This window comes from Musa acuminata, chromosome BXJ3-11, assembly GCF_036884655.1.
Source record: "Musa acuminata AAA Group cultivar baxijiao chromosome BXJ3-11, Cavendish_Baxijiao_AAA, whole genome shotgun sequence".
Taxonomy (NCBI): domain Eukaryota; kingdom Viridiplantae; phylum Streptophyta; class Magnoliopsida; order Zingiberales; family Musaceae; genus Musa; species Musa acuminata.
The window spans coordinates 10,368,468-10,375,987 of NC_088359.1; positions in this window are offsets into that span (position 1 = coordinate 10,368,468).

Sequence of the window (7,520 nt, forward strand, 5' to 3'; positions counted from 1 at the left end):
TATTTCCGCGTTTGAACGGTTACGATTAGAGGACACAACGCGGAGTTTGTTTTATTTGATTCACCGACGGTGTTTGAAGTTGGCGAGCCTTTTTTTGATTTGGCACAGCGATGAGAGGGAAAGGGAAAGGGAAAGGGCAAGGGAACATTGCTGTCCACTTATTCTTTGTCACGTGAGACGCACGTGTTATCTGAGGAAGACGTGGATTTTGGGACCTGTTGACACTGCTGTTGCAATCAGAGTCGTAACTTGTAGCTTCCGGACAAAAAAATTATCAGCCCGAAAATATACCCGGTGCGTTATTGGATAGAATTTCGTGATGCTGGGTCCCAGGGGCCCATCGGTCTCGTGATGTAATAAAGAAGCAGTAATGATAAAAATGATTGCCTGCCAGGTTGTATCAGGAAGAAGGGCGGGCAGCACCTGTATGTGTGTTAAATGATTCTTCTTCTTCTTTGGGACATCGAAGCAACAAGGACGGTAACTATTGGGTTCAACCCAGGTAACCCCACATCGTTGTTGGACTCAAATCGGTTGAGCCATTTGGAATTTACGAAATATTAATCAAATCCCAACCCAAAGCTCAACATATTTGACTCAATGTATACTTTAAATATAAATTGATGCTTGATAAATTTATTTTTTAAATTATGTTTAACTCGAAATGTTATATTATAAATGTTCAAACGTCGATATTTATAGGATATTAATTTTTTTAATTTTTAATTTTTTTTAAATACCCTATGTCATTCTCTAAGATTATAATATTGTCAAACTCTAACCCATATTTCTTCTCCTCTTCTCTAATATAACCTTTATTTATTTTATAAAATTAAACATTTTTCATTCTTTATTTATTATATATCTAGGCCATACAAAATGTTTTTGTAAGTTTATATTTAATTTTTATTTTTATTTTAATATATATATATATATATATTCACTTGTGAATAAATATTAAAAATATTATATGTATAAATTTATCATATTATATTTAATTTATTATTTAAAAATATAATTTTTATTTATTGTTTATCAAACACTCGAGGAATTTTATAATTGCACATTCACCTAAGGGCAATTTTTTCTAAGAAATACTCACATTTTGGGTATTCCTTATTTTCTCAAATAGTATCTTTAATTCAAAAAATATCTAAATTACCTCTCAAAATTTTCTCATTTATTAGTGTCTTGTCCTGTTATAGTGTTTTTGACCTGTCATAGTCTTTTGGCCACTGCACTAAAAATACTATAAAGCCGACTTAAACATACTATAAATTATTATAATGAACTTTTACCTCGATCAAACCAACTACAAGTATAAAAAATATGATATCCTAATGTTGTACAAGCGATAACAACTAAAGAGACACAACATGATACCACTTATAGTATTTTTAATTACATTTACAGTATTTTTAATACCTCAATAAAAATTCATAAATATCATTGAAAAATATTATAAACGAGTCAAATGAAAATATTATAACTATTAAAAATAATAATAATAATAAGCAAAAAAATTGATGAGAAAACTTCTGATAGGTATTTTAGGTATTTTAAAATTAAATATATTATTTAAAAATCAAAATAGAGGTTACGGATGAGGAAATAATCCAAAATATGATTTTTTTTAATTCTTAAAAAATATCCTTCATTTAATTTTATTTCTCTATATAAATATGTCTCCAAATGTATCTATAATCCAGCATAACGTGTTCTTATATAAGATGGGTATTTATTATTATTATTATTATTATTATTATTATTATTATTATTATTATTATATTGTTGTTGTTGTTGTAACATATTAGAATCATATTCATATCAATATATTTAACTTTCATAAAATATTTGTAATTTAATTTATAAACAAAATATTTTTAAAGAAAATGTTCTATCTATATTATCAAATGCAATGGGTCAACCTTAGCTTCGGTGTCAGTGATAGGAGATTTAATCGATATAGTAATATATTTTTTGTTAGGATCAAGAGCAAGAGGGGGGGGTGAATTAGTGCAGCGGAAATCTTTCAACGATAAAAAACGTTCGAACGATAAAAGCGATTTCGGTATGAAAGCCGATTCGTAAACCACTTTAACTTGAGATGAAGCGAGATGCAGTTAAAGCAAATATATAAAGGCAGTTTGCAGTTATGATGGAAATCAGAACGTAAGCGCAAACTGAAATATGATGTTCGTACGATAAAACTGATTTGCGTCTAAACGCCGATTCAGAAAGCACTGAACTTTGAAACACGTTTGTAAAAACACAGAAGGCAGTAAGCTATTGAGGAGGTTTGCAGTAAAGATAAGATGCTCAAAGTAAATGCAAACCGAGATTTAGAGTGGTTCGGTCAATCTTGACCTACTCCACTTTTGGCTTCCTCCACCTACGAGGTCACCGACGTCAACTAGAGGCCTTCCTTCAATAGGCGAAGGCCAACCACCCTTTTACAGTTTCACTCCTTTTGACGGGCTTAGGAGACAACCCTTACAGAATTTTCTCTCCTCTCTTTAAAGCTCAGAACTTTGAAGAAAAGAGGGAGAAGAACTTTTGGCCTTTACAACAATTTTGAGCTCTAAAAATCACAGAACAAGATCAAGATTTCGGTGTATGTTCTCTGCTATCAGTGCTGAATGGGTGGGGTATTTATAGCCCCCAACCCAGTTCAAATTTGGAGCTCAAAACTGTCAATTCCCGAAATTCCAGGATCTGGCGGTTGCACCTCCTGACTGGAGCGGTTGCACCGCCTAGCAGAGCTCGAAGACTGAGCCTCTGGGCGGTGCCACCTCTTGTCAGAGGCGGTTGCACCTCCTGTCAGAGCTCGAAGACCGAGCTCAGGCGGTGCCACCGCCTGACTGAGGCGGTTGCACCTCCTGGCAGAGCTCGAAGACCGAGCTCAAGCGGTGCCACCTCTTGTCAGGGGAGGTTGCACCGCCCAGTCTCGCTCAGAGACTGAGCCCAGGCAGTGCCACCTCCTGGCTGGGGCGGTTGCACCGCCCAGTCTCCCTCGGAGACTCAGCCCAGGCGGTGCCACCTCCTGGCTTGGGCGGTTCAACCGCCTGGCAGAAATCAGGGTCCGAATGGGTTGATCCATTCGGCCCAATTTGGGTTTTTTAGGGGCCCAATTGCCCCAAGATTAAGTTAATGGGATCACCTCCCATTTCCAACTTAATCATTTTGCTAACTACGATATTTCCTAAGACTTTTACTGTAACTTGCTCTGGTGTGTCAATCGCTTCTTCCGGCGAGCTTCCAGTGAACTTCCGTCGATCATCCGATGAACCCTCGGTGATGCTCCTGCAAACTTCCAGCAAACTCCTGTACTTGCAACGATCCACTTGGCGAGTTCCGATGAGGTTCTTTGGCAAGCTCATGGACTTCTTGGATTTGTTCCCGCAGAACCTCCGACGACTGTCCGAACTTCCGTCGAACTCTCGAACTCCCAACGTGATCATTGTCTTGACTCCGGCGCAACTCCTGCTGCATATCTTTCTTCTTTCGTAGTTAATCCTGCACACTTAAAACAAAACTTCGATCGAGACAATTAATCATAAGCAATTAACCAAGTTGTCCGGCATGTCATTGGTCCCTCGACGTATCGTCCGATTCTTCGACGCATCGTCCTCTCCTGCAGCCTATTGCCCAATTGGCCAGTTGACTCCGCAACTCCGATATCCTTGGCACAATACCCGCTCTTCTTGGCCCGATGCCCGAGTCCACGGCCCGAAGCCTTCTGTCGATACGTCGACCGATCCACCGGCCCGACGTCCAATTTTCTGACATGTTCCTCCAGCACAACATGATTTTTCTGCTTTAATTGTCTCATCCTGATCGAAGCATCCTGCGTCACTCAAAACGCAGATTAAATCATAAATATATATCAAGTAGTTTCATCATCGAGATTCAACAATTTTTTATATAGGAATTGATCGTTGGCTTCTTCCTCAATATTACGTATCGATTGTTTATTCCTAATATCACTACTCTAAAGCTCGCACTTCCTTCTAACTAAATTTTATCAGTATGTCGTATATATCTTTGCTCTCTGCATCATCTTTCTTTCTATTATATTAGTACGCTAATCATAATTAAATTAAGATAAAATAATAATAATAATTATCTAAATATACATTATTAATATTAGTAGAATTAATAACTAATCAAAACTCAACATGCGACCTACGATCAAACATAGGTGGCGAATTAAGACTCAACACATGTCGTACTTATCCAGGAAGCTTAGTATCCAACCCTCTAGTTGGAATTCTTGTACCACAGCCTGTGCTCCAGTTAGGACACGACTCACGGATATATGACGTGTTTTAGATGTGTATTGCTCCTTGTCGTATTGGCTTACTACAGCTTTAAGTCACGACACATTTTGCAATTGATTTGGTCACGATGGGAGAAGACTGAGAAAGAAGGATAAGAGTAGCAAAGCAAAGAAAAGAAATAGTATAGAAAGAGGAAAAAAAGAGGGGCGAGAACGATGGTAGGAGGAAGGAAGAAAGAAACCACGAAAAGAAAAGAGAGAGAGAGAGAGAAGACGAGATGAAAGAAAACTAAAATAAAATAAAATATGTTATTATTTTAAAATATTATTTTATTAATATATAATCTAACCAATCGATCCATACAACTACTGACAAAAATATATACTCTATCTAATACACTAATTTTAAGTTCTTACGTACCATAAGTGTTTAGAGATAATGAGATCTATATACTGTTTTAGAGATAATATAATCCATATCAAGAGTATATTCTTTTATCAATAAGCATTTGGATTTTTTTTTTTTTTGACTTCTACCTAAATCATCGATCGGTACGATAATTGGGCCTTCCACGTGATAATTTAGTAATGAATAATTGAGGATGTCATATTTAGTAATATTGATGATTGAGATTTTGATGCTCCATGGAAATATCACGAGATCCAAATCTTATCGATATAAAATTATGTACGAGGTATCTAAGGAGCCTCATCATTAAGTGTATGATAGAAAAATCGATAGTCCCATGTTGAACTAATATTGACTTATAAATACATGATGAGTATATTCTTAAAAATTTTAGATTAAATATTTTGGCTAATAATTTTGGGCTCAATGAAATTGATAAACCAGTTAGCTAATTAAATTATGATAATTGGTATTCAAGTCAAGCTCATATTATAGCATGATGACGAAGCTCAAGCATGACGGTAAGATGACTCATCGGGATATAAAGTTATCATTCGACTATACCTCATATGCATAGTCTAATTTAGGTCATATTAGATTTTGATGAGGATATTAAATCTTTAAGTGAGAAAGTTTATAATACTCCAATTAATCATAATACTCCAATTAATCATATATTAGAAGTAAGTAAGTTTTATTAACTTATAAAAATTTGATGAGCGTACTATTAGTTTATTATTATTTCAACTTAAGTATTTTTATTAATAATTTAAGCTCGATAAAATCAATAGATCATTTATCTCATCATTTTGGATCATAATAAATACTCACGATATAGTGAAAATCAATTTAGTTAACAAGGATCCTGATATATATCAATATTGCTTATTTTGTTTAAGAGACATCAATCAATCGACAAATGTAAAAGTATGATTTAAATATGATTCAATGGGTATTTATCAATCATCAATTAATATACAAACCAACCCAATAGGGATGATTTGATTCGGTTCTATATGTAATATCTTTTTCTCTTAACCTTGTCAGGTTCACCTACTACTGTCTCCTCTTTTTTTTTTTTTTTTCTCTTCGTCTTCCTCCCTCTTTTCTCTCCCTACATAGTACAGTATCAAGATACGACATGCTGAATATAAGAATGGATGCGTTCATTTGAGTAGAGACTATATAATTCTTTGTAACAAAAATCAGATAAAAGTCTTGATGTTCAACAGAAATAATAAATCTCATATTTTATATAAATTACCTATTCTTTAAAGATAAATGCAATATTAAGCATAACATAGAAAAACTTTTGAATGTTATAAGCTTACTATAAAACCCGTATATCACATCCCTCTTTCGATTTCAGCCCTCAATATTCGAATCAAATAATAAAAAAATTTCACCGAATAGATGAAGGGTCGAGATTGAAAGAGGGAGTGAAACGGAGGAGGACTCTTCGTAGCAAGCAAGCATTCTTAACTATGTATGAGTTGAATCGTTCAATCATGGGGGAGAGAGACATCACGGACCCCACCAGACTTTTTTTGTTCAACCCCTTCTTGACTTGAAGGAAGGAGAGGGGAAAAGCACTACCAATGTGTCAACAAATTATTAGCGTCAAGTCTTCCCCACCACAAAGCCTAAGCCACGGTCAAACCAAACCTTGACTTCCTAATCTCTTTTTAATATATATATATATATATATATATATAATTTATCCTTATTGCAAAATAAAATGTATATATATATAATTTGATTATAATTTGACATCACAATATTTCGAAAGCTTTTTATGTTGTTTTAGTAGGAATCAGCTAATACTAATCATATCAAATGACAAAAGTATCTTAATATTTGGATGACTATTTCTCTCTCACCTCTTATTGATATGTGGAGCCCATTGTGAGTAAAGTTGTAACTTTAAGTCAGGATATTAAGTGTGGAAAATTATATTTTATTCCATAAGTGGGCAACTGGTATTGACTATTCTCCTTCTCGTCTTCAACGATAGTATATCATTCTTTTTTAATTGATTCGATCCACGCCTTAGCAAGTTGCAAATTTTTTACCACCACCATCATCATACTGCTCGTATAAATAAAATAAAAATAATAAATACTTCAAAAAAAACTAGTGTTCAGCACTTAAGATCTTCATATATACATCTGAATACAATCGATCGGAAAAAAAAAAACTATTTTTTGATAGGCAAATACTTTGAGCATTTGAAAAAAGATAAAAAAAATTCTCTAAAGATATTATGGAAATAGAGAGTGTTGTTGGAGGGAATTTAAAAATATGGGATTTTTAATTAAAAAATACTATATAAATATAGGGTGAATTCAAAAAAAAAAACTTCTTTATTTTAGATTATTCCTAATTGGTGCCTCCCCTTTTTGTTTTTTTGGATCAGTGTTTTACTGTTCTTTTATCCCGAAATGTGAATGTTCATAGGATACATTAGTCTAGTTTAATATTTTTGAATAGAGTTATATAATTTTTATCTTTAAAAAATACTGTAAATATATATTAAAAAAAAACTATAATCATGAAAGAAAAAAAAAAAAGTCGACTATTTTTGAATGTCCAATGAAGAATATTTTTTAGACTAAAAGAGAAAAAAAAAAAGGGATCGTTCGGGAAAATTTCCGAAGTAAATAACTTCTTTCATATATATATATATATATATATATAGGTCAAAGCTTTAATTTTGAGAGGTCAGTGTTTTGGGCCACATAGATGTCAATCCAATACAATTGAGATCGAAAGCACGCAATAAAAGATCGCGGACAATTCTGATAAGGAAAAAGATTTCCTTCTTTTAACGTC